Here is a 24,172-nt window from a genome sequence, read left to right as displayed (position 1 = left end):
GGCAGTGGAGAGTGCGTGAGCTGGTAATCAGCCGAGCAATCCAGGCTATAAGAACCCAGGGGCCATGTTCTGAGCCTCATTCCTCCGCCGCTGCGGTTTCCCTGCCGGAAAATGCGAAAAAGGAAGATGAAACTTGAGACTTGAGACTTGGTCTTTTTCTAGGGCTGACTGTGGCAGCAACTTTTGCAACTTTCACAATTTGCGCTAAGTGCGTTTTGTGATTTGTGCGGGTAATGGGACAAAGGCGAAATACTATGCATAGCTGGCTAAACAAAAGTTCGGCTTGTCTGCGGTTAAACACTTGAGCACTTTCGAGTTCTCTCAATTAGAGAGGCTGATAGAGTACTTTGTCTAAAAGCTATTTAAAAACTACATTTGTTGACAAGTTCATGGGTGGCTAATGCAATTTTCTAGACTTGAAAGGAAAGGAAATAATAAACAACAAATTTTCGACTAAAAAATCTATTTAATAAACAATATTTGAGTAAAACCATCAATTTATAGAAAACAAGTTTCGTTTAATAGTAGAAACCACATTTATTTGGTATGAATTAGTATTTGACACTGAAAATTGAGTAGTCAATTGTCTTTAATATAGGTTTTTTTATATTCCTCACAGGGGAAGTAGCTTTCTCCAAAACTAATAACAAACAAAAAACAGTAGCTAGACATTTTATTCATTAAATAGCCTCTTAAGTAGGCAATTCTTTCTTTATATCTCATTGAGAGCGGCCAATCCAAGTGCTCTTAATTGCCGAGCATAAAAAAAAAACGTAGCTTTGGTCGGAGGGGCAATTAGAACAAGAAAAACTCATTTCATTGGGAAGAGGAGCAATTACTTTTTACTATATTGCAATCGTGGCTATGAGAAGTGCATTAGAAAGGCTTTCGCCACTTTTTTCACCATTTAGCCCGAATGGTCCAAGTCTTTTGATGGCCTCGTCAAGAGTTGGAAAAGCAAGCGAACTTCTTGCGGTAATTACCAATGAAAATAAAAGCGGAGTGTGTATATAAACAATAATAAAAAAACAAAACTTTTTATTGTCGTGTCATAATTGGGTTCCACCACTCGGTTTTCTTGGAATTCATTGTCAACCTCCCACCTCTTTGGGGGGTGTATTTTTTTTGGGGGGGGAGGATATGTTGTCCCAATGTTTCCGCTTATTAAACTGCCAGCAGTACAAATCATGGCAGCAATAGCAGAAAGGAAACTTTCAACACTTTCTTGAACACGCAAGCGACGTCATTAAAACACGCAAGTCACATCAACAAAATACGAAAAAAAAAAAAAAAAAAAAAAAAACAAACATACAATATAAATAAATAAAAGCATTGGCACTCAACTTTTATTACTTGTACTGCAGTTTGTCGCTACGTGGGCTTCATTAAAATGAATAAATAATTGTGGGTGGGCAACGTCGGCTGGGTCCAGGTATTTCGCACAATTTGTCAACTGGCCTGTAAGCCGCTTACGCAGGGCCAATAGACTGTTTCGGCTTTTGCAATTGCAATTAGTAAATGGTAAGTCCGGTGCGTTGCAATATCGTTTTGTCGCCATTTTACGTAAGGCATTACGACCTCTGGCTGTTACCTTGGTTTTTAATGCTTTCCTGCGTTCCCAGTTCCGTTTCATCGTCACACTTGGCCAAACACCCACCCACCGCCATAATATTTTGTAAAATATTTTCGCCGAAAAGTTGGGTACACTTTTAGACACTTTTGGTCACTTCACTGGACCGCCGACTGTCAGTTGCCTGTTGTTGATGTCTGATGTCTGATGTCAAACTCCTGGCCCTTGTCTGCCTAATGATTGTTGGTCCGGACTTCGGTCCTGGACCAGCTGTCATCTGGGGTGTCCGGCAAAGTTTTTCCTCGTTGACACTTTCATAAATTCTAATTACATATCAAAGCAAGTGTCATTTGCAGGCGCCCCCCAAACTGACATGAAAACAAAATTAACTATGTGAGCGAGGGATGTTATTTAATTTTTCATAATGCTTTCAGCTGAAAAAATGAGCTCGCGGAAAATGTCGCTGAATTATGAGCAGAGTTTTCTGTGTGTCTGCGCGGCTAATTAAATCGTGGCACCCCAGAATGCAATGCGATTACGCAAGAAGTTTCTTTTTTCTGGACGGGCTACCTTTTATGGTCAGTCGTCGACGATAAACGACCAGTCGATTAACATAATTTTTCTGTATTATTTCATTTGATGATTATTACGACTATTATTATGTTTGTGCCCGAGACGTGCGCACGTCGGTGAGTCTTGACCTCGCGTACGACTGGGCCAAAACCGGCTTTTTGCCTCTTGGCCATGGGCTAGAAATGTTTGCCAAAAATGGGAGAAAAGCAACAGCAACAGCAACAGCAACAGCGGCAACAACAGCAACCACTGCAAAACAAGACTAGTCTGGCTGTTCTTCTTCTGGCCATTGTTGATGCTTCTAATTTAATAATGTCGAACAGAGTGTTAACGGCCAGAAACAAGACACTCGAATTGCCCGCGCTATGTTATGCGATATCTTAAGAAGCCGACCAGTCGGAGCCAAATCTAATTATAGCTGTTCCAAAGGCAGTTGTTTTGCCCTTAAGCTGTTCAAACGCGCTCCAACACCTCAGTTTATTAAAAAATGTAAATATATATAATGGCTTTTGAACTTAGAATTAGGCTCGTTTGGCTTTGTTGTTCGATTTTGTATTGTTATGCGAAATTTATAAATTAATTATGTCTTACTATTTACAAAGTTGCTGAAACTGCTAGTGTTCTATTGATGATAAGGATATTTAAAAAATATATATATTTTAAAAATGTCAATTTTTTTTTAAAAAAGTTTTAATTTCAATCATTCTCCAATTACATATCCTTTATAATGTCACTATTTATTTATATATTTTATTTGATCTTTAACTACATTTAATAATGCCGTAAATTCTGTTTCACCATTTAATTCCAAGTTTGTAAAAAAGAGGTACTTTTGGTATTCGATTTTTGCCAGTCAAAAAATTAAATTCAATTTCTCAAAATTGTCATCCAACTTACAATTTTTTTGTTTACTTCATTTTTAATATAAACACTTCTATTATATAAATAATACTCCTGCAGAAGTTAGCTAGTTGTCTCCCTTGATATTTCCATTTACTTTCTTGCCTCAAACAATTCAATTATATGTAAATTTTTCTTTTCATAATAAAATATCGTGTTTTACTTGACTTAATTTGGAGTTTCTTTTATGTACATTTGGTACATTTCCGCTTTTCATGTGTCAATGGAAATAATTTGAATTTACTGCACACACAAAGACTGAAACGGCGGAAAGCAGCCACCCACACCCACGCCCACGCCCACACCACCGCCCACAGAAAGTGAACACTAAATGCCCCCAGCTGAGGTTCATATTTTGTATTTTCGCTAATTTGCAGTTGAATGGCGCTTAAATGCAGCTGCAGACTCAGAAGCCGCGGCAGATGTCAGGCTGCATTTGTGTGGAAAAGCGGAGGAAAAAGGGACGCCAGTTTCCCCCCACCATCACGGCACGTTGACGTGACAGTAATTAACATAATAATCCATTTTGTGGCCAAAGAAAGCCAGCGAAAGAACCTCGCCCGTCCGTTTCCTTTCTCGTTTCTCGTTTTTCCTTATCTTACGGACAGTGTTGAGTGTGCAGACTGGGCCTTCGCTGTGGGTTAACTAGCTGGGCGTCAGCGGGTTAAGAGCTGGCACAGCCGCACGACTCTGCTGTGGCCGGGCACGTTTTAATTTAATGCCTGCAACTTGCACTTAGCCAAATCAAATCCAATAAATTGCCAGCTGTCTATGCCAAGCATGGCAATTTCTAGCACAACAAAATGAGAAGAAAGGAACGATTTCTGACAGCCTCGAAACACTCATGTTCTGCCTTTTTACTAGGTCAATCGCAGACCCCCGGGCTGGGCTAAACAATTACGCCAGCTATATATTATATTTTCAGGCTGCACGCGCGGCGATGAGCACAATCAGTTTGAAGTTGACGAAGATGATGGGTCTCAAATGGGATGGTGTGGCATAGCCATCTGTTTGTTGGGAATAAGTGAAATTGCGTTTCACCAACTCGATTTCATCTTAATTCTGTTCCGATTTAATGACCAACAATTTGTTTCAATTAATTAATGGAGCTTCGACGAAGCCACAAATGGAAACATTTGGCTTTGTCACTTTGCATTTGAGACAGACGTCGCCACGTATCCATAAAAAATCCAGCTAAGCTGTCCCAATGGTTTTCGGTCCCCGAACGGCTTCCTGTGGCAAACAACTTTTGGCAGCCACTGTGGCGCCACAGTGCCTCATCGCTGCGATGACTGTGGGAAAAGTCTGCGCGGATAAATTGGACTGATGCTGTGGCGGCAGTTGCGGCATCTGTGGGTGCGTGTATCCCCATCTTCATCTCCGTCTCCATCTCTATCTCCGTTTTCATTTCCATCCGGGGCTGTGGGAAAGAAAACCGAAGACCGCTTTTCTGGCTGCTGCTGAGAAATATGAATTTTCATTTATATCTACCGAACGCCGAGTGCCGAATGCCGCTTCCGTCTTTAAATTGGCCAAATTAATAAGTGAGCCTGGCAGGGCCAAGGCCGCGAACCCAGGACAAAACATTCGCCACTCGAAACGTGGCGTTAATTGCCGGAACCCCCCGGAAAAGCGGGGGCTCGAGAAGGAAAACACTTGAAAAAGTTTTCACACTGCCAGAGCATAATTAAAAAACCCAAAGAGAAGAGAGCTAAAAGACAGGCCAACTGAATATCCATTAATTTTAAACAAACACTGGGCTTATCTTTAGGCTTTATTTAGTTAAAGCTGCTAATGGAAATATTTTTTCATTATTGTAACAGTGCTTTGCAATTCAAGAAATTTTATTTGATCACATTTTTCATAAAAATATGTGTGTAAGATGAACTACATTTATAAGTGTTACTTTTACCTGTAATATATTTCATTTATAAGAAGCAATATCTTTTTTAACAGTTTAAAATAATTGTTCTGTATTTTTTTGTATCGCAATCAATTTCTCTTACTGCCAGTTTTCCATTTTAATTTCTGCTGTTAGGCCCTAATTAAAGCACTTCCTCAACTTATGTTGCAGAAAAAAAGTAATGAAGAAAACTTTTGTGTAAAAGGGCTCGAGGCAGAATGCCTTTTCTGAAGTGAATTGTGCCTCCTGCCTTTATGCTCATCTCAAGTTTAATATGCCAGCAAATGAGGCTCAGATTTGGCTTAGCAACTACTTCAAGGGAACGCTTCAGCGACATAATAAAATGGCAATTTTCCTAAAGTAATTTTGTACCTGCAGTTTTCTTTGACAACTGTCAATCTGCCTATCAGCTGGGCTCTCACAAGGGTATGTCTGAGCAAGCCAAGTAATTGAGAAGCTGACAAGATGGCTTTAAGTCATCCAGCTGGCCCAGTTAAACCGCAACTCGAACACAAAGGGTCGACTCGAGGTGGGCCTGTCGATCTGCATAATGAAATTGCGGCATTATCTTGTACAGTTACGGGCCATGGCCATCCAAATTGCAGTCGGTAGCCAGCCGGTGAAAGAATTCGACTCCATTGGAAAGCGGATGCAGATGATGATGATGATGCTGCAGGGCAGAAGTAGAACCTGAGAAAATGATAGTATAGGATAGTCGATGTGACGCGGCATCTGCGATTGACTTGCTGACTTACTGACAGAATAACAGCCTGACTGGATGACTGAATGACTGACTAACTAACTGACTGACTGACTGGCTGACTGACTGACTGACTGAATGACTGACTGAATGACTGACTGACTGGACTGGACTGGTGGACTAGCAGGATGAATAATTGCGAAACTGCAGCTGAGCCCGCCAGCTCTCTTATGCAAATCAGCCCGACCATGGCCGTGGTCTAGTCGAGTCATTTTCGCCAGCAATTTGCCAGTAATTTTCACACATTTGGCCAACAGCTGCTTTCTCATTTGGCCAGCTCCACTCCATAACCAGAGGTGTTTCTGTTTTTTTCTTTTTTTTTTGAGGAATTTTTAGGGAACCCGGAACCTCCACCAAAACAATTACGTCAGTTGAGGCATGAGTCCTAATTAACTGGGCGTTGTCAGGACTCTTTGGGGGTGCTCTTTTGAAAGCACTCCCGCTCTAATTAATTTTAATTAAAACTCCTTACCAAAATTGACCAACGTGCACAACACAGCATAAAGGAAGACAAAATAGTAATAAGGGATTACATAAAAAGGATTCCTGATACTCTTCAAAAAAAGGCAACGTAAAGCTGCCCACAAAAAGGCTTACACAAAATATTAGTTTTAATAATTAAAATGGATTGAGATACTGAGCCAAATGTATTAAAATAAAGTATTTGAGTCCTGAAAAAAAATAATAATAAGCAAAAACAAAACACTAATTAATGTATATAAAAAACACATAAAATTATGTTTTGAGAGTTCTCAACTTACCAAACAAAAAAATAAAACCATTTTATAAGGGAACTTGATTGAACCAAACTTAAATAAACCAAAATAATTTTATGATGTCTGTGTCAGCCACATAAGGAACAACATAAAAAAAGTTTTAGCATTTTCAGCCTTATCATATTTTAATTAAGACTTCATGCTAAATTAAACAATTTTTACAAGCCATACAAAATGTAGGCAGCATTGTAAAGAAAGATATTTCCGTTTACAGAGAATCGTTGCTAAAATTGTTGATTACACCTTAATATTTTTACGAGTTGTGCATATGACATAAGAAAAGCAGATTCGTGAAGCGGCGCCTAAATATCGTAATCAGTATTTACGACTTTCTCTCCCAGACGCGAAGTAAATGACCCCACTCATCTGCCAAAAGAAAAACCTTTTCTTTATTGCATTTTTATGGCTGCCTGATTTTATTTTTAGTGCAAATGTGGCTATTGTTTCATTTGGTAACAAAAGAACAGACCCACTGACTCATGTTCGTGCCCATGTTGAAGTCCACGATGTTCGGGGCCAGTAATTAATCATAAAAATTGTTTGCACCTTGCCGTGGACAAACCGCAGACCAGCGTCGTTTTTCGACGAGGTCTGGTCACGTATGGCATTACGCACTTCCGTTTCCGGTCAATCTCTCCCTTTGGAGGGAGTTCGGCGGCGGCGATTCAGTTTGCTCACCCGCGCGCAAGCGAATAAAAAGATCAAAAAATCAAAAACTTTTTATTGCATTCTGCTTGCCTGCCGACTGCCTCGCTTCCGTTTTTTATATATATTTTGCACGCGCAAAATTTATTTACTGATTTATGGGGCGCAAAAGCCAACAACAGACACGCGGAGGGCGACCAACACGAATTTGCAGACTTGTCGACGCGACTTTCTGGCCACAGTCCACATTTAAATCTAAATCGCAGACCAAATCAAGAATCCAAGATAGCCTTGAATTTGGCTTGGGAAATACATTTTCAACTTTTATATTTTTACACTATTTCAAAATATAATTAGAACACACACATACAAATTTAAAAGCAACAAAAAACTACGATAATAAGTCATTTATTTATAGCCTAATTAAAAGTTATAGTTTTACAAATATTTAACCTTTAAAATTGTATTTACCTATTTATTTAAGAACCCATTTTCATGCCTATAAAAATAACATATTTTCGAACTTGAGAGACCACATACAACATAACCATAAATAACCCAATTAAGTGCAATTTGTCAACAATCACGTCCGATCAGAAGTGGTGAAAACGGCAAAAAGCCGCCAACCGCTTTCTGGCCAGCAATTTTCCCAATCTCTGCGGCCGTAAAGCTCGAAGCCAATTTTTATTTCATAAAGCCTCTTCACGATAATTTCTGTTTGGTGGCTGTTTGTGAATATTTCATACAATAAGCTTATTCTTTTTTAAATGGCATGCATTATTTAAGACGCCACTGTCAACATGCTGTCGACTGTCAAATGCAAAAAATGTCGAAACCCCAGACTTTTCCGTCATATATTGATTTTCTGCTTCATTTTTGATCGCCTGATGTGACATAAATAATATAAATGACACATTTGGCGATGCAATGCACCATATTTACATTACTTTTTGTTTTAGTTTCGATTTGACCCTTGGGTTTTTTTGGCTTGTGGTTTTGGGTGGGTAATCATGCAGAGTATAGCTTTATGATAATGACAGACCTTCGGCGGCTCCCCAACCAATTATGTCGAGGTGTTAGGCCGTCAAGCGGCATATATACCTAAATGTGCGGTTCAAGTCAAAATCCAAAGTAAAAAAATCCCCAGCCAAATCGCAGGGGCAAACAATAAAGTGTGTGTTTGTATTCAGCCAGCAAGTGACATGCAATTATTTATACATTAACGCTGGAAAGCGGTGCGTAAAGGTAAATATTTGCCACAAACTTTTGTCAAGTTGTAGATTGCGTATACGGTAAACAATTTGAAATACATTATCTGCTGGCGCTGGAGAAAGAGTTTTGCGGGGTGAATGTGGAAAAGCAATTATCGAAAGGGCCAAAAACATATATGGAACATGGAGGCAAAATGTATTTGGCTTTCGGAATTTCAAATCCAGGAACTCAAGAGCACGGCATTGTTCAATAATTTATCTGGCCTTTAATGTGGCCTGGTAAAATATGCAAGTCCTTAACCGCTTGCGGCAGGCACTCCTTCAATCGCTCACTCATTCAGTCAGTCAGTCAGTCAATCGGAAGGCCAACCCAATCGACAAGCCGTCGACAGGCGGGCTCAAAGATAAGGAAATCAGGAAGTTTTGCCCTCCCTCAGCAAAACTCTTCTGTCTACTTGTTGCGCTGGTAAACGATTTCCACTTGCTCACATGTGCCACCGCAAAATGCCTCGAGGTGTTTGGCAAAAAGTTTATGGAAAGCAGAAAAACCTCAGCTTCAGTGGTTCACGTTCGGCTGATTTTGGGAAACATTTGAATGGGGCCATAAAATCACTTAAGTGTGTTTTGCCGTACACGTTTCGTTGCGCCCATTTCAATATTTTTTTGTGGCATATTTACGGGCGTTGACGCCAGGATTTAAGGATCCCAGTCCCAAAAAGTGTGCAACATGGCCCGAATGGTAACCGAAAACCCATCAGATCAGACACATTGCTCATTTGCGGGGAAACAAAGGGCAAGGACGAGGGAAAATTCCGAAATGGTTATACCCACCATATGTGTATGGGCTTCGACTTCTCCGAGGGGAATTCTGTTCGTCTGCGAAACAACCATATTAAATTTGTTATAAATTAAGATTGATACCGATGCGTCCCTGGGGTCCTTTAGTGTGTGTGTATATATAAAAAAATATATATACATATTTTATTATTTTGTGGGGCTGAGCAACCCGTTATCATCTTTCCACTTACCTCCACTTCTTGGAAGCGTTTCCCGTCGTATCATTAACTGCAAAGAAATAGGATGAAAATGATTATTAGCTAAAGTAATCTCTTAAACTATGAATTTGAATAACGATGTGGTTGTGGCATAGTGGCTGGATGAAAAATGATTCTAACTGGAAAGTTCTTCGGCCATTGCCGCGCTTCCTAGAATTCTCTTCTAGAGGAAAACTAGGATGAACTTTAATCGACTGTCTAAGAATGAAAATCCTTTGTGGTTCAGTGAGTCCATCACAGTCTGCTAGCCACAGAGCCACGTTTTCAACTTGAATTAAGGATGCATGACCAGCATTTGACTTTCAAGGTTGGCAATGTAAGGAAAAATAACGAACAAGATAAAGAAGAGTTCATTATTATTCATTTATTAGCTTTTGCAAAAAATCTATATTTAAGACTCTTATCGTTAAAATACTACTAATTTTTGGTTAGTGTTAATGCATTACGAGGGCAAGAGTGAATAGATTTTAAATTTTATATATTAAGCTGATTATTATACACTTTGCAAAACATAGTTGCCATTGAAATAAAAATATAAATTCGATAAAATTCATGGAGAATTTACTGGTATCAGTACAAAAGCCAGAGTTCAAAAATGTTTTCATTAAAAAGTCGGTGCCATATTCTTCTCCTGCATATTCATGAGCCAACTTTTTCTTTGAAAGCCTGCCAACTGTCAGGAAAATGTTTTAATTTCCTGCGCAAACTTTTTCCACCTCCACTTTCCTAGACTGTACACTTAGCCCAATATCGGTGCCGATAATTCAGCCATTGCAGTTACAACTATGTAATTCACTTAATTTCGCACTCGAAAGTGGCCGGTGAAAATAAAACAACTTAAAAATGGTTTTTCTCCTTTTTTCCGCTTTGTTTATGGTCAACTGGCAACGAGTCGTGCAGTTCAGGGCCTGGGCCATCCAATGGCTTTTTAATTGACAGGCCTGGGAGCGTGGGAGGGCTCCACTCCAGCAGGGGAACTGGAGCCCAATAATAAAAACAACTTGAGCACCACCGACAGGGAGAAAAAAGGTCAAGCCAGGTAGGCTAACTGAAAAGCCATCGGACAGCTGCGTTGCATCGGCTTTTTGGCCGTTACCAACCGGGGATCTGCGATTTGGGACTGGCACTGGGCCTCGGCAGCTGGGAATTCACTCAGTCGTGGGGAACTCGACTTGATTAAAGATTTCACACTTGATTAGGCACTGGGGCCAACACTGTTGTTGCAGATCCAATTGCCAGTTTCAAGTTCGCTGCGGCCATTGTGGATGCTGTTTCTTTACTTTTCCCCATTTCCCTGCTGTGTGAGCCGAATTTTGTTTATTTTCGAACTTTAAATACTCAACTGCAATGCACAGAACAATGGCCATTTAACAATCGCTTATGTGCTTACCCAAATTGACACAGATCTGGGTTTTTTAATTTAAATTTTAAAAACTTATTCATTAAACAACACATTGCCGTAAATAAATTAGTATATGTTTGTCCCAAAAACTACAAATGTGTTGGTAGTTAAAAGAACAAAAAATGTAATTGAAATTTCACACTTTTATATATATTTTTATAATAAAACCATTTAAATATATTTAGTTTATTTTGCAATACAAATACAGACAATGGAAACTGCATTTTGCTTTAAACAATTCTTTTGCATCTACAATTAAAATCTTTAAATTACATTTTTAACTTTATATGGGAAAACTTTTGGGAAAGTAAATATTTTTAGCTTATAGAGATTGAGCCAACTGAAAATAATAAAACAATATTTTCTCAGTCAAAGCAATTTTCCTCAAAACCCATCCACCAACAAAAGATGAATAAAAAGAAGTATTTTTTTTATCTAAATCTGCCCCAATCCATTTCTTTACTTATCTCTATCAATCTCACTGCCCCGGCAGCGAAAAGAGAAAAAGACAGCCTGGACAAAGCCACACAAAAACGCTCTTCAAATATTTTATTTTATTCATAACAATAGCAATTTGAATAAACCAGCCCCCTGGCTATTTATCTGCCCGGTTTGAAGCCGAGGCAATGAAGAAAAAATGATGACCGCAAAGCAGAAAGCCAAAGCAACTACAATTAAAATGGGAAAATAAAACTCTGAATCGTGATTCGAGCCAGGCCATAACTGGGTCAAAACTCAGATGAGGGCGGACCCCTCGATTTGAATGGAAATCGCTCACTAAACTGAGGGTGAGGCTTCGGGAAACTAAGAGATCTCTCCGATGGAAATGGAAATGGGCCGGAAAAGAACTTTTCACACGGCTTCATGCACGCAGAATTGCAGGGTTAAGAGCACAGTTTTAATCAGGGTGGTAAAACTTCATTAATTTGCCGCCAACTTTTGCGGTGCACTTGACTAGGCTTCAAATAAATGCCATTACACCGGGCTTCTTGCAAACGAAAAAAGAACGTGCAAGTCGTGCTGGGCAATGGAAAGCCAACGAGGCGGTTGCATAAATAAATAATAAAACAAAAAACGTATAAAAATAAAAGTAACCCAAGCTGCCAGCAGCCGTTGCACATTTTATGCAAATATCGGCCAGCCGAAGAAAAAACTTTCGTTTCAACCTAAGCGTTAATAGGAAAGTGAGGGGCTCACACGGCAAAGAGGGTGGCTCGTGAGGAATTCAGGCTGGGCCACCACATGACCGCACAGTGCTAGACTGGAAGTCCTCAAATCCTCCGTCTTCTTTCCCTCCAACGCTCCTTGACTTGCCCTCTGGCCAATGCATATGCATGTATACACTGGCAATAAAATATTTCTTTCAATATTTCAAAAAATGTTTTCTTTTAAAGCCTTATGTATAATTCTTTTATTACGTAAAGGATTAAATTCTCAAACTAACCAACCAAAACAAAAAATCGTGTAAGTTCTGGTACGATTTAAATAATAAAAAAAATAATTACAAATTTAAAATTCTTTTTTCTTTGGCTTTTCACCAGGAAAAACTTTATGTATCTCGTAAGCTACACAAAATTAAGCCATTATTCAAGACTGATTAAAAGTTTCAATAAAAAAATGTCTTTTATTTTGCACAAATAATAATCGTTGAAATTGTTAGTATAGATTAAACCAACAACTTGTTTGTAGTTTCACAACTTTCTCTTTTATTGCCATATTTTCAACAACATTTCCCCCAGTGTATTCATGCTTTTTATGTTTATATGTAATGTTCACCGACTAACAATGAAACTGTTATGAGACCAGGGGTGCAATACATAAGCTTGTATTATTTTCATTTTTCAGTCTCTACGACACGTGAATGTGTAAGGTCTTGTATCTGTGGTCGAGCGTTTTGCGGTTTTTATGCCAAAACCCAGCATCTGAAATTGATTTTTCATATTTAATGCCAAAGTATTACAAGCTAGCAACGCCAAATGCAAGGGAAAAACAGCAACAGAATGGTAAATGTTTCATTTGCAATTTCCATTTAAAACAAAATTTAACTCAATTCTAGTGAAATTAAAATAGAATCTAATCTTTCTAAGTTCTTGAAATAAATTATTGATGCGAGAAATGGTAAGAAGTAAATTCATTTAGTTCAAACTCTAAAAAATGTATATTTAAAATTAACTTCAGCTTTCTTTCCAAAAAAAAGGAAAATCCCAACTAAAGAGCTTTTAGGGAAGGACCGACAGAATATTTAAAGTTGAATATTACAGCGGTGGGAAAAGTTAGCTTTTAAAACAATTAGTTTTCCCAGGAATCTAACATTTTTAGGAAAAGGGAAACTTTGTATGGAATTTCACGAGAAAGTAAACTATTTTTGGGTTGGTTATGGTTGACTTTCAAAAATTTAATGCAATTCAAAAATTATTGCAGAAATTCTAAGGAAAGCCATAGGTGGTAAAAACAACTAAAACTTTAAAATCAATTATTTCTTAAGGATTTTGGGAAGCACTACTCATCTTGCATAAAGCCAAAGGCCGACCTATGGCCTCCCGCGATATGTCAGCATTTGATTTCCATATTGACTGAAGGGAGAGAAGTAATAACAGTGGAGATACTGTGGCAGACAACAACCTCGCAAATGGAAACCAAATACAGCAGTGGATATATGTAGATGCGGCAATACAGACGTCGACGACGACTGGGGCATAAATACAAATGTAGATGTATCTGGCAGATACAATTGCTCGCTCGGCGATGCTGCGATCAACGGATATTGAAGTAGTTTTTTGTCGGTGCCGCTTATGCAAATTGTTTGGCGAATATACAACTAACTCGTCTCGCTTTTAATGCATTTATGCGGGTGAAGGGGGGTGTAGGGGGTTCAGCAATCATGACGGCGAATATATATGACTCCGGGGGCGATTATTCCGTTTTGCTTGACCGAAAGCGTAACGCGCACGCGTTCGTCCCCAAACTAAAAGTCTACTGCCAACGCGGGGGTGACGAACGAAACGCACGGGTGCAATGTTCGACGAGAGTTAGTCAAGCAGTCAATCAAACATCAAGCAAAAATCGGTCTCAGTCGCGGCAAAAAGCCGCAGACATTGGTTTTTCATTGCCAACTCATAGTCATCGTCATCATCATCATCATCATCGCAGTTGCATTCGCACTTGGCTGAAGAGCAGCATCTTTGATGTTCGGCTGTCATTCCATACGGCTTCCATCACAGTCAAGAACAGACCGCCTGCTAGTCCCAAGTCCTCTGCAAACCTCAAAAACCAATTCTATGCTTTGATTATCGCGCAATCCCAGTCGCCAGCTGCCGAGGGTTTCCCCAGAAGTTATTGTTTCTTCACGCCTAAATTGCCGGTCACTTTTGATATTCATTGGCGACTAATTGCTATATAACTATACATCAATTCAACTTTTAATTATAAACCTATATTTCTGCAAAGCATATTTGATTTTTAGTTTAGTATTTCCTTTGACTTTGGTTACAATTATCCATACGCGCTTAAAATTTCTAATATAATATATGAGAAGTAATCTTAACTTAAAATATAGATTTCCTTTATTTGTTTGTTGCTTCTTGCCTTTGACTTTCTTTAAAATAAATTAATGTTATTTGAATGATCAGTTTGTTGTCAATTAAATTCCAGTTCCTTTATAAAATCTCTGTTGAATATTAAGTATAAATTTTCTTTGATATTGTTTCTGACTACTTAGTGATATGGTTAGCCCTAAGCCCAAAATGATAATGTCAACCCACGTGGCCGGCTCACATTTCTGTGCCTGGAGCTTCACTTTCCGTCCTAACTGTAGATGTCATGTGTGGGTACTCAGCGCAACAACTTCGCCTCGTTGTATCTGTATCTTTTGTGGGCCTGGGATGTATCTGCTCATTGCACGGCTCGTAAAAAGCTCATTAAACAAAACGCTGCTGACAGACTAACTGACTGACTGACTGACTGGCTGTCAGGATTGAAGGCGCGGTATTTCGGGGGGATTTTAGAGATTCTCGTCAATGTAGAAAGAAGGAGGCAAAAAAAAATTAAAAAAAAAAAAAATGAAGAACAGCATATCAACGCACAGCTAACGAATGTAACTGTAACTCTCGGATTTCCGAATGCAAAGATACAGAAAAAAAAACAACAACAACAAAAGCGGCAAAGGCAACGGTTTGGCTGTCAAAATAATTACAAAGGCCGACATTGTAGCGACATGTAATTAACGTAAAATGCGTGCCCGAATCTGCTGTCGTGCCTTCTGCTATCTTTTCGAGCTCACGTGAAACGTATCTGAGAGATATGTGTTCCACATACGAGTATGAACGAGTACACAGGTGCTTAATGGGCCACTGTCATTTGTTTTTCCCCCGCCTGCTAAAACAAAAAATGAAGGGAAAGAACGAAAATTTGATTAACCCAAATACAAAAGAAAAACAGAAAAAAGAAAAGAAACCCGCGGCCAGTTTGAATCCGCTTGTCATACATTTGCCCTCTTTTCGCATCGGTTTTTCTCTTCCACCCAGCTGATGTCATTTTCATTCATCGTTTTATGGACCGTCTTATTCGTGTGCCTTCCATTTAATTGAACGCCTTGGTCGCTTGAGTGATCCATAAAGTTATTGCCTTTAACGTTTCCCGTACCAAAGCCTTTGGCTCAAGTTGGGCCATCAAACAAGGCGATAAACTTTAATGCTGTATGTTGCCGTGCCATTGAATGCATCTCAAAGTTGGCGTAGGTAAGGGCTGTCACTGTCCATAAGAAATGCGTAGTTTTGATGGACTTATCACGTGGTCTAGCCCTGAACTTCATGGCTTGTGATTACGTAAAATGCTCGGTTTTGTATTAGGTCGCTATTAATCGGATTATGATCTGGTAATGGCCATGTACTTGGCAGCTTTTGTAAGAAAATTATCAGACCTTGAGTGCGATTTTCTTGGAACACTCTGCTGCATGTGAGCGGAGTTCATGAAATATAGTTCAAAGGATTTTGTTAAAGTATCTCTTATGCTTGCTCATTTGGAAAACTAACTTTCCTTCAACAAAACTAGCTGAACAAGAAAATATTGTACACGTTTTTTTTTATAATTTAAGCTTTGTGTTCAAAGTAAAAGCAGTAAATTGAAAAAAAAACGTGTCGGTTATTATTTTGATTATTTTTTGCCAATAAATAAATAACATGAAACAAATATATTGTTTCCAAATTGATTTTGCTTTTCACTACTTTGAAAACAAAAGCCACCTGTTTTTTCTTCGGCTACAATTATTCATGTTAATTTGGTAGTTATAAAAAATAAAAAGAAATGTTAACTAAAAAACTGTAACTACATTTTTCTAAATTAAGTGGGGCTCTTGATAAGCTAAGGCATAAAGCAGAGCAGAATTAACTGAACATAGGATACTGAATGCATTTAAATTTCTGGCCCCAATTATCTGTTAGCCTTCATACACATGTTTTATGTACTTCCTGCCTTACGTTTTTGCTCATTACGAAACCTGTGCACTTGAAATGCTCCCGTTTCGCCCATTTATTGATAAAACAAAACTGAAATGTGTCATACGAATAATTAAAAGCTTTTAGATAGGGAAATGGGGGTGGGTGTTGTAATTTCAGCCAAGCGCAAACAAAACATAATTAGTATGTGTGGGCCCAATGCCATAGAGAACACTGCCTGTGCAGTAGCAGATACAAATGTATCTATGTATCTTTGCATGTCGTTGGCAGGCAAACACACAACAAAAAATGCTGGAAAACAATTGTAACCAAACATCGTAGCCAACATGCAGCCACGACAGCAGCAACATCCACCGACAACCCGAAACACGGCATAATGCGACACAAGGTTCCGCTAGAATGCCCATGGCCCATGGCCCAAAACCCATTCCCATTCCTATTCTCATTCCCAATTCCATTCCCAAGCCCCTGCACCTTCACGTGCCCCTGAGCCACCATTATTACCACCACCACCACCACCAGTACCACCCAATCCCTTACCAAAAACCAGCTGCTGCACTCCTATCTTTTTGGAGTTTTCAGGGAGAAAGGTTCTCGTTGTTGTTCGGCAATTGTTTGGCTGTTGCCAAACATTCAGCCAACGGCAGTCAGCAAATATCGAGAATACCAGCTTTTGGCCAAATGAACTGCAAGTGCAGGCACTCAACTTGGCTAGCAACTTGGCTCACGAGTTTGCCCACAGTCTGAACTGCCATTAGAAGGGGGTCTACTAACTAACGGCCAAATAGGAATCGCTTGTTTCCGAATTTTGTAACATCATTTGTAAATAAAGCCTTTATTATAGATATTGCGAAGCATTTATTTTGATTTATTAGTCATTATTACTATATTATTATATTTAATAAGAAATTCTGGTAAATATTCCAAAAATATCAAATATTCTGTAAAGTTGTAAAGTAAATAGTAACATTTAACCTTAATTTATAGAAGTAGTGTTCACATTTACAAGATAGAAACCTTGTCTTTATTGTTTTTTGTTTTTTAAATATTTGTTGATCATCTGCTTGCAATTAAATTTATTTAAAAACTTTTTTAAATATGCAAAGCTTTAGATTAATTTGGGTAATAATTTAGTCGTTTTTATTTGTATGTTCAACTAAAACATACCAAAACTTTTCAAGCAAAACTACTTCCAAAGTTATTCTAAAGTTTCATGCTCTTAAAAGACAACCTTCAGGTCGTTTTTGTATGTCATGCTTAAAAAAATGTTGAACAATAATTGAGGCATGCCACATATTGCATTCTTTAACACTTCTTCCAATTTGAAGAAAACACGAACACTAATTAATTTTATTGAGCAAACATGAATTTTGATTAGTTTCCGGAGTACCATAAGCATAACTATAATATAAATATTATATAACATTCCCTCCAGAGTGCTTGATTAGTTCACAGTCCATGGAAGACGTGCAACCGTTTTTCCGCTGGGAGGTCAACAGAATTGATATTGACGGATGGCCCTCTGGCAGCTGGAAAGCTCGGCTAAACTCAATCAAAGCGTGACAGAGTGCCAACTCCACGAGAATTGGATGACGGCTTATAGCTGCCTCACGCTTCAATAAAGTAAATTCACAGAAGGGTTAGTGCCCCTTCCGCCGAACTATTCCTGCTGGAGTTCACTTAATACAATTTTAAACAAGTTGTTATTCCTGCCCCTGCCCCTGACCCACCACCCGCAACCATTTAAGTGTGTTTACCTGATACACTTCATCCAGCCCGACACAGTCATAAGTTCTGAAGGAAATCGTGACAGGCAGTCAGTCAAGCGAAGCTCGAAAAACGTTTGATGGGACCCCACTTAACCCCCCAGGAAGCATTTGTTATTAAAAAGGGTTAACTCTGGCCTGTTGAGTTCACGCAAAGTAAATCCAACCAATGCCCGAGTTGGTCAACAGAATCAATAATAGATTTGTTAGTCTCTGAACCTGTCAATAAAAGACTTCATTGCTTTGAAGCTTTTGAAGTCTGGAATACCACTTTCTGTTGTCGTTGAAAGGGAAAATTGCTTTACCTGAACCATATCACATAACACAAATGTTTTATTTCTTGAACTCCAATATGCATATTATTCTATTTCTCAAAACAATGTATTAATAGTACAAAAAAAAGAAATAACTAAAACTGGCTTACAATAACAACAATAAATCCAGGAAATGTTTGTCTTTTCCTATAAGCCTGTACAAATTCTTCTAAATTATGCTCGTGAGCATATTACAATTTCGAAGAAAACTTCTTCTATCCCCGAAATCAATTCCCAGAGAACCAGGAAATATGAAGAAAAATTCGAATGTAAATTCCCTGGGATTAGCATAAGCGTGTCCGAAATGCTCTTTGTTGCCACCGAAATGGAATGGTGGAAAATTTATTGTGAAAACAGCAAAAAATTAATGAAGCATAACAAGGAATCTTGCGAGAACAAAACTTTTCGTGCTCATTGTTAAGCTTTTTGTTTGAGTTACAACTGAAATGGGCAGACCCAAAAAACGGGAATCATACGGTTGAAAAGGGAAGTTTGGGGATTCCACGCTGGCATCCCTTTCATGTTTATGCTCGGTGGCCAAACTGTTGCTTTCAGACATAACGATTATTTATGGCTTATCAATTTTGCAGGACACGTGCGAAGGCAAAAACAAAAAGGTCAGCGCCCACGAAAAAGTGCCCCCAGGGTGGGCAAAAATTCAATTAGCAGACTGCCTAATAAGATAGCCATTTTAATTGCTAGTAATAGGCAAAAAATTGCGCATACGCAGCATCCGCCGGAACGGAAGCATTTTACATATCGGCAGTTTAATGGTTTTTTGGCCTACATTTTAATTAAATTTCCCCGCTGGCCTTGTTTTAGCATACTTTGTGTGTCACAATTTCCCCGGCCCAGCCTTATTTTCCTCCGTTTGTCAACTCTTGTCCGGCAGTGTGGAAATACAACGATTCAAAGGACCTGCCAGCGGGGTCAGGAGATGAATCAAAGGTAAGACCCGCTGGCGTGCCAGGACAGCTTGTTTGCCTTGCTAATTAAAGTTGCGTAAAAGCAATACCATTGTTGTTGTGTCTTGCAAATACTTTGTGCAAATCATAGTGTCCAACCTCGGGCAGGTCCTAAGGAGTGACTAACATTGTTTACCCACCTGTTCTAGCTGCTAAAATGGAGGAGGGAATTCAACCCTGCGAACAAGACAATACTTTAATAATGCTAATTGGTCGACCTACCTGGGAAAAGTTTGTTCTAATAGATTTGTAACAGTTAATTACAGAGTGCTTTTGCGGATGAAGTGGAATGATTTGATAGGGGACTTAAATAGTAGTAGGTCTAGGCCAAGATAATTGCTTTAATTTTCTTGTATCCTTCAGCACACTCAAAATAAAACATCGATTTACGGATTCAAAAATTTTAGTATTTACCTGTTTTTAAACACAAAATTTCAATTAAAAAACCGAGTTTTAATATCTAAAGTTTGGCATAAATAATTGTTTACTCATTTTCCGAAATCAAAGACTTAAGCTTATTGAAAATTTTAAAAACTTCTCCAACTAATAATTTGTTCATATATTTAATAGCCAGAAATTATTAAATAAATTTAAAAATTTTATAATTTATTAGTTGTGATTTGATTTATTTGTACTCCTCTAAAATCACAGGTAACAAAATTTTTAAAATATTAAATTATTATTATTACTAGTGTACGAATTTCTTAAAATTAATTTTTCAGTTTACATTGCTGATGGAAATTTTGTTGACACATTTGCACATAGACTTTGAAATTTATAGACAGAGACTTTAATTAAAACGGAAATGAGAAGCAATACGGCATTTGACTGACATTGATACGCAATTTTACACAATCTTATCAAAAACAATGAACACATGGAAATCTCCTGTCTGGTCGATCTTGACATAGAGATTTTCTTCATTGACTTTAGCAATTTTCCCAGCTTATAATCAATTATTACCGTCATGGCCTTGATAAATGGCTACATTCCCAGAAGAGTTCGAACTGCCAGGTAGCGTTTCAATTAAATGATCATCAACAATGTTGACGTCATGCCAGACAAGCATGGAAATGAAAATAGGAAAATGAAAAAGTCAACACAATCGATTCAATAGCGGAAACGAAAGCAGGCTCAAGTCACACTATCGATGAGCAGCGACGTCTGCGTATACGTAATTTTTGAATTGACATTCGCTTCCTGACTCTTTCCCCGACTATTTATAGCCAATAGTGGCAGCTTTGTTGGTACTCTTCACCTCACTTGCGGCTGCTGCTCTTCTTTATTGTCACCCAACAGTTTTCAGCCATTATTTAAACGGCCCAAATGGAAGAGGAGCAGCTGTCTGGCTGGTTTTTGTGGATATCCCATTTTTTGGGACTTCCGGAAAGGTAAGGGACTTCAGTTTGAGTCCCAGCTGCCGAAAGATACCCAAAAATGGCCTGCAATTGGCTTGAGATTGGGTTTATGAAGATTATGGGATTGTAAGTGACAGAGTGTACCAAAACGTTTAGCTTATTGGCTTACCGATCAGGGAAAACGATATCTTATTGATGGTAAAATACTTGCTTTACTAAAAACTTCCAGGGCTATATTTGTTATATCTGTTGATAACCAAAAAAATACATACATTTTAGTAACATTTTACCTTGGTACTCAATCTAATGAGTTAAAAACGTTAATGTCTGTCATTAAGTTTTATTAACATTAATAAAATTTTCACTTCTTTAGGCACTAATAAGTCAATCCGCTTATAAAGGCTTGAAACTGAAATGTTTTGTTTATATTTATTTATGTATTTACACTGAAACAAATATGTAACATTTATCCATTCAATTTATAATAATAATCATTAAAAGGAAATCATAATAAAATCGAATTGTTTATTTTTTTTCGCTTTGTAACATAAAAAAATAAAAAAAAAAAAACAGCATTATGGCATATAACGCAACATAACAAACAAAAGGCACCCGTTAAGAGTCGTTCGACCAATAATATTTTATTGTTTATCTCTGTGAAAATCTCAGCTGGGTTTAAGTCTTAAGTCTATTTTAAATGAATTGAGCTTTCTTTGCTCTGGAAGGGTTAATCTTAGATGAATAAATAGGTTTGGGTGACAAACGCTTGAATTCTTGTCGCTGTGTATTCGCTCTGATATCCGCTTTCATCCGGGGCCCAGAGTGGCCCACTTCAAGCGACTGGCATGCAAATGGATTCGGACCAGGCCGCCCTTTTCCTACTCTTTGTCTGGTCTTTTGGGTCTTGGGTCTGGTCTGGTCTGGGCCCAGTTCCTTATCTGCCGCGCCCATCTGGCCCTGCCACTCGACGTCTGGAGTCGGATTCCCAGCGGAATGGCACAGGAATAGGAGTAGGAATTGGAGTCGGGAGTCGGGAGTCTGGAGTCTGGAGACTTGCAGAGGTATCAGGATGGAGTTGGAGCTGGGATGTTGCTGGGGCGTCGATGCATGTCTGCAGCGTTTGGCTTAACAAGTGATAAACTTGTCGCTTGTCCGCTTCAAGTCCTTGGCCATTTTATTATTCCCGCCTCTGTGGAGAGTGCTCTCGAGAAGCCATTACCCCCTCATTCTTTGCCATCCTAGTTTTTGCTGCAAGACGCTGTAAATAGTTAAGTACAAATTGCATGGCTAATTTGAGCTGTTGCATAAGGCTTACTAAGAGCTCACGCACACACAGAATCCAAACACACACTTCACTCAACTGCGTGTTGACAAGTTGACCGTTGAATTGGCCCGGAGAAGGTGTGAAGTGACAGAAGATTTGGCATGAGTAATGAGCGTTGCGAGTTGTGGCCATGAAGTAGGCAGGTTTATTAGCAACTGTCAAGAAATAATTTCCACAGGCACTGCAAATTTGCGGGCTGGGCCACATAATACAGAGCAGTACTTGGAGTCAAGGAACTTGGGCCCAAAACCAGAACTAACGGCTTTAAAAGTACTTTATACTTCTTGGAAATGATTCCACCTGTGAAATGGTTACATATTGACACAGTCTACGTACATTTAAGAATCTTAAACCATTTTACCTGCCATGGCTTAAAGCCCAAATTAACTCATAACAGAAACTTGCCTTTGCAAAAACTTTTTCGCAGCAAACACTTTTGAAAAGTTGGCAAAAAAGTAGCAACAAATTGCAAAGTTAAGAAATACCAAGAGGAATAACTAAAGGTAATAAAGTTGAAAGCCGAAATACTTTTCATTTCAACAGTCGGTTTTCTTACAAATTAAAATCTACAATTATACGAAATGCACAGAAATAATTTAGATAGTTAGTGAACTTACTAACGAACAGAAAATAACTATGATGTTTATATGAATTCAAATGTTTTTAAATTTATTTTTAGACATGCGAATTTATTTTTAAAATTTAAACTATAAATATTTTAGGTGATGAAGAAATTAAGCTCTATTCAATTATTAAACATTTAAGTTTTTTAAAGCGTTTCTTAAAAAAAAAGCTATACTTCTATTTGGAGCTCAGCTGTGTGTGCCTAAAAATTAAGTCAAAATCCTAATAGCTATTAGGCCGTAAGTTTTCAGCCCCGTAAACCCACTAATGCGATAAATATACACACCAAGCACAAAGCTACAATTAACGCAATTCGAAATGGTTCCACAAATAAAGACAGTTTACCCAGTTTCCCACACTAAAGTTTCCGTCGTACCCATAACCCAATTCGAAATGTAACCCTCTCTAATTATGATTTATTCCACATCTGGTCAACACCCCGACCTTAACGAAAGCCCAAAAGGCAATTGAAACTTACCAGCTGCAAATGTTTGTTTGCTTATTTACAGTTCCATTTGTATGCAGTGCGGGAGCAACTTTAACTTCATTTTAATGGTTATATTCACCGACATCGTTCGCTGGTTTGTTGATGTTGTTTTACCTGTTACCGTTCTACAAACGATTTCGAGCACAAACACAATCACTGCACTTTTTGGGGGGGAAAATTTAGCAAATATTTTGTTTACAAAACACGGCGGCGGTGGTGGTGGTAATTTAGATTAAAACTAACACAAATAAATAGGTTTTGGATTGAGTGTTGGCGGTAGGCAAAATTTCGACAAAATCTACACAACGCTCTAATTTAGCGAATTTGTTTAATGGAGCGCACTGAGGCTTTGTTTTCGATTTGTATTCAGTGGTGGTGGTTGGTTTGCCAGGCCAATAAAACTTAATTCAAAAATTGAGCGAGGCGGCAGCCGCACGCGAGGAAACTCGTTTAAAGACTGACGACAAGCTTTAAGTTCGCAGTAAGTTGCTCGCCGACAGCAACATCAGTTCGAATCGAACGTGTTGCATGTTGCTGCCGTGTGGGTGGGCCAGCTGTTGCTGCTGTACAAGTTGCTGCTGCTGTTGTTGCTGTTGCAGTTGCTGCGGGTCTTGTTGCTATTGCTAAAGCTATTGCTGTTGTTGCTGCTGCTGTTGCTATTGGTGTTGCTGCTGCTGTTGCTGTTGCTGTTGCTGCTGCAGTTGCTGTTGCTGCTGCTGCTTTTGCTGCTGCTGCTCGTGTTGCATGTGCCTCATATTAATTGCAGCGTTTACCCATCGCCCACGTCCACCCGGCGACTAAAACATACGACACACAGTTGCTGCCACAAATTGTCTTCTTTTTTTAACGCCTTTGCCACCACCAACGCCTACCAGGGAAAATCCCGCAGAATATGGCCAGCAAATAAAACGGAGCGCGTCCAGTTAGACAAGCACTCACCTTGTTAAAACCGAACCCAAAAACCTCTGGGTAACTGTTGGGTTTCCTTTAGCCTTTTATTTACATTTCAGCTGTGCGGCTAAAAAGGCGCATGATTAAGCAATAAATTCACACCAGGCCAAGACAAATGCTGTGCTTCTGGCTGCA

At 38.8% G+C, this 24,172-nt stretch overlaps 1 protein-coding gene across 1 annotated transcript in view; it reads right to left on the bottom strand.

Annotated features, from left to right (window-relative positions):
• The window catches only part of LOC128261441 (uncharacterized), a 46,952-nt gene extending 23,423 nt beyond the window's left edge, over nucleotides 1-23,529 (bottom strand). Inside the window, 2 exon segments of the mRNA XM_052995141.1 lie at nucleotides 9,367-9,403; nucleotides 23,078-23,529. The gene's annotated coding sequence lies outside the window, so the exon portion shown is untranslated.
• Between the last annotated feature and the right edge of the window lie 643 nt (nucleotides 23,530-24,172).

The sequence above is a fragment of the Drosophila gunungcola genome, unplaced genomic scaffold (genome assembly GCF_025200985.1).
Source record: "Drosophila gunungcola strain Sukarami unplaced genomic scaffold, Dgunungcola_SK_2 000001F, whole genome shotgun sequence".
Taxonomy (NCBI): Eukaryota; Metazoa; Arthropoda; class Insecta; order Diptera; family Drosophilidae; genus Drosophila; species Drosophila gunungcola.
The sequence above is the reverse complement of the archived record's forward strand: the minus strand, read 5'-3'. Positions and strand labels throughout refer to the sequence as shown.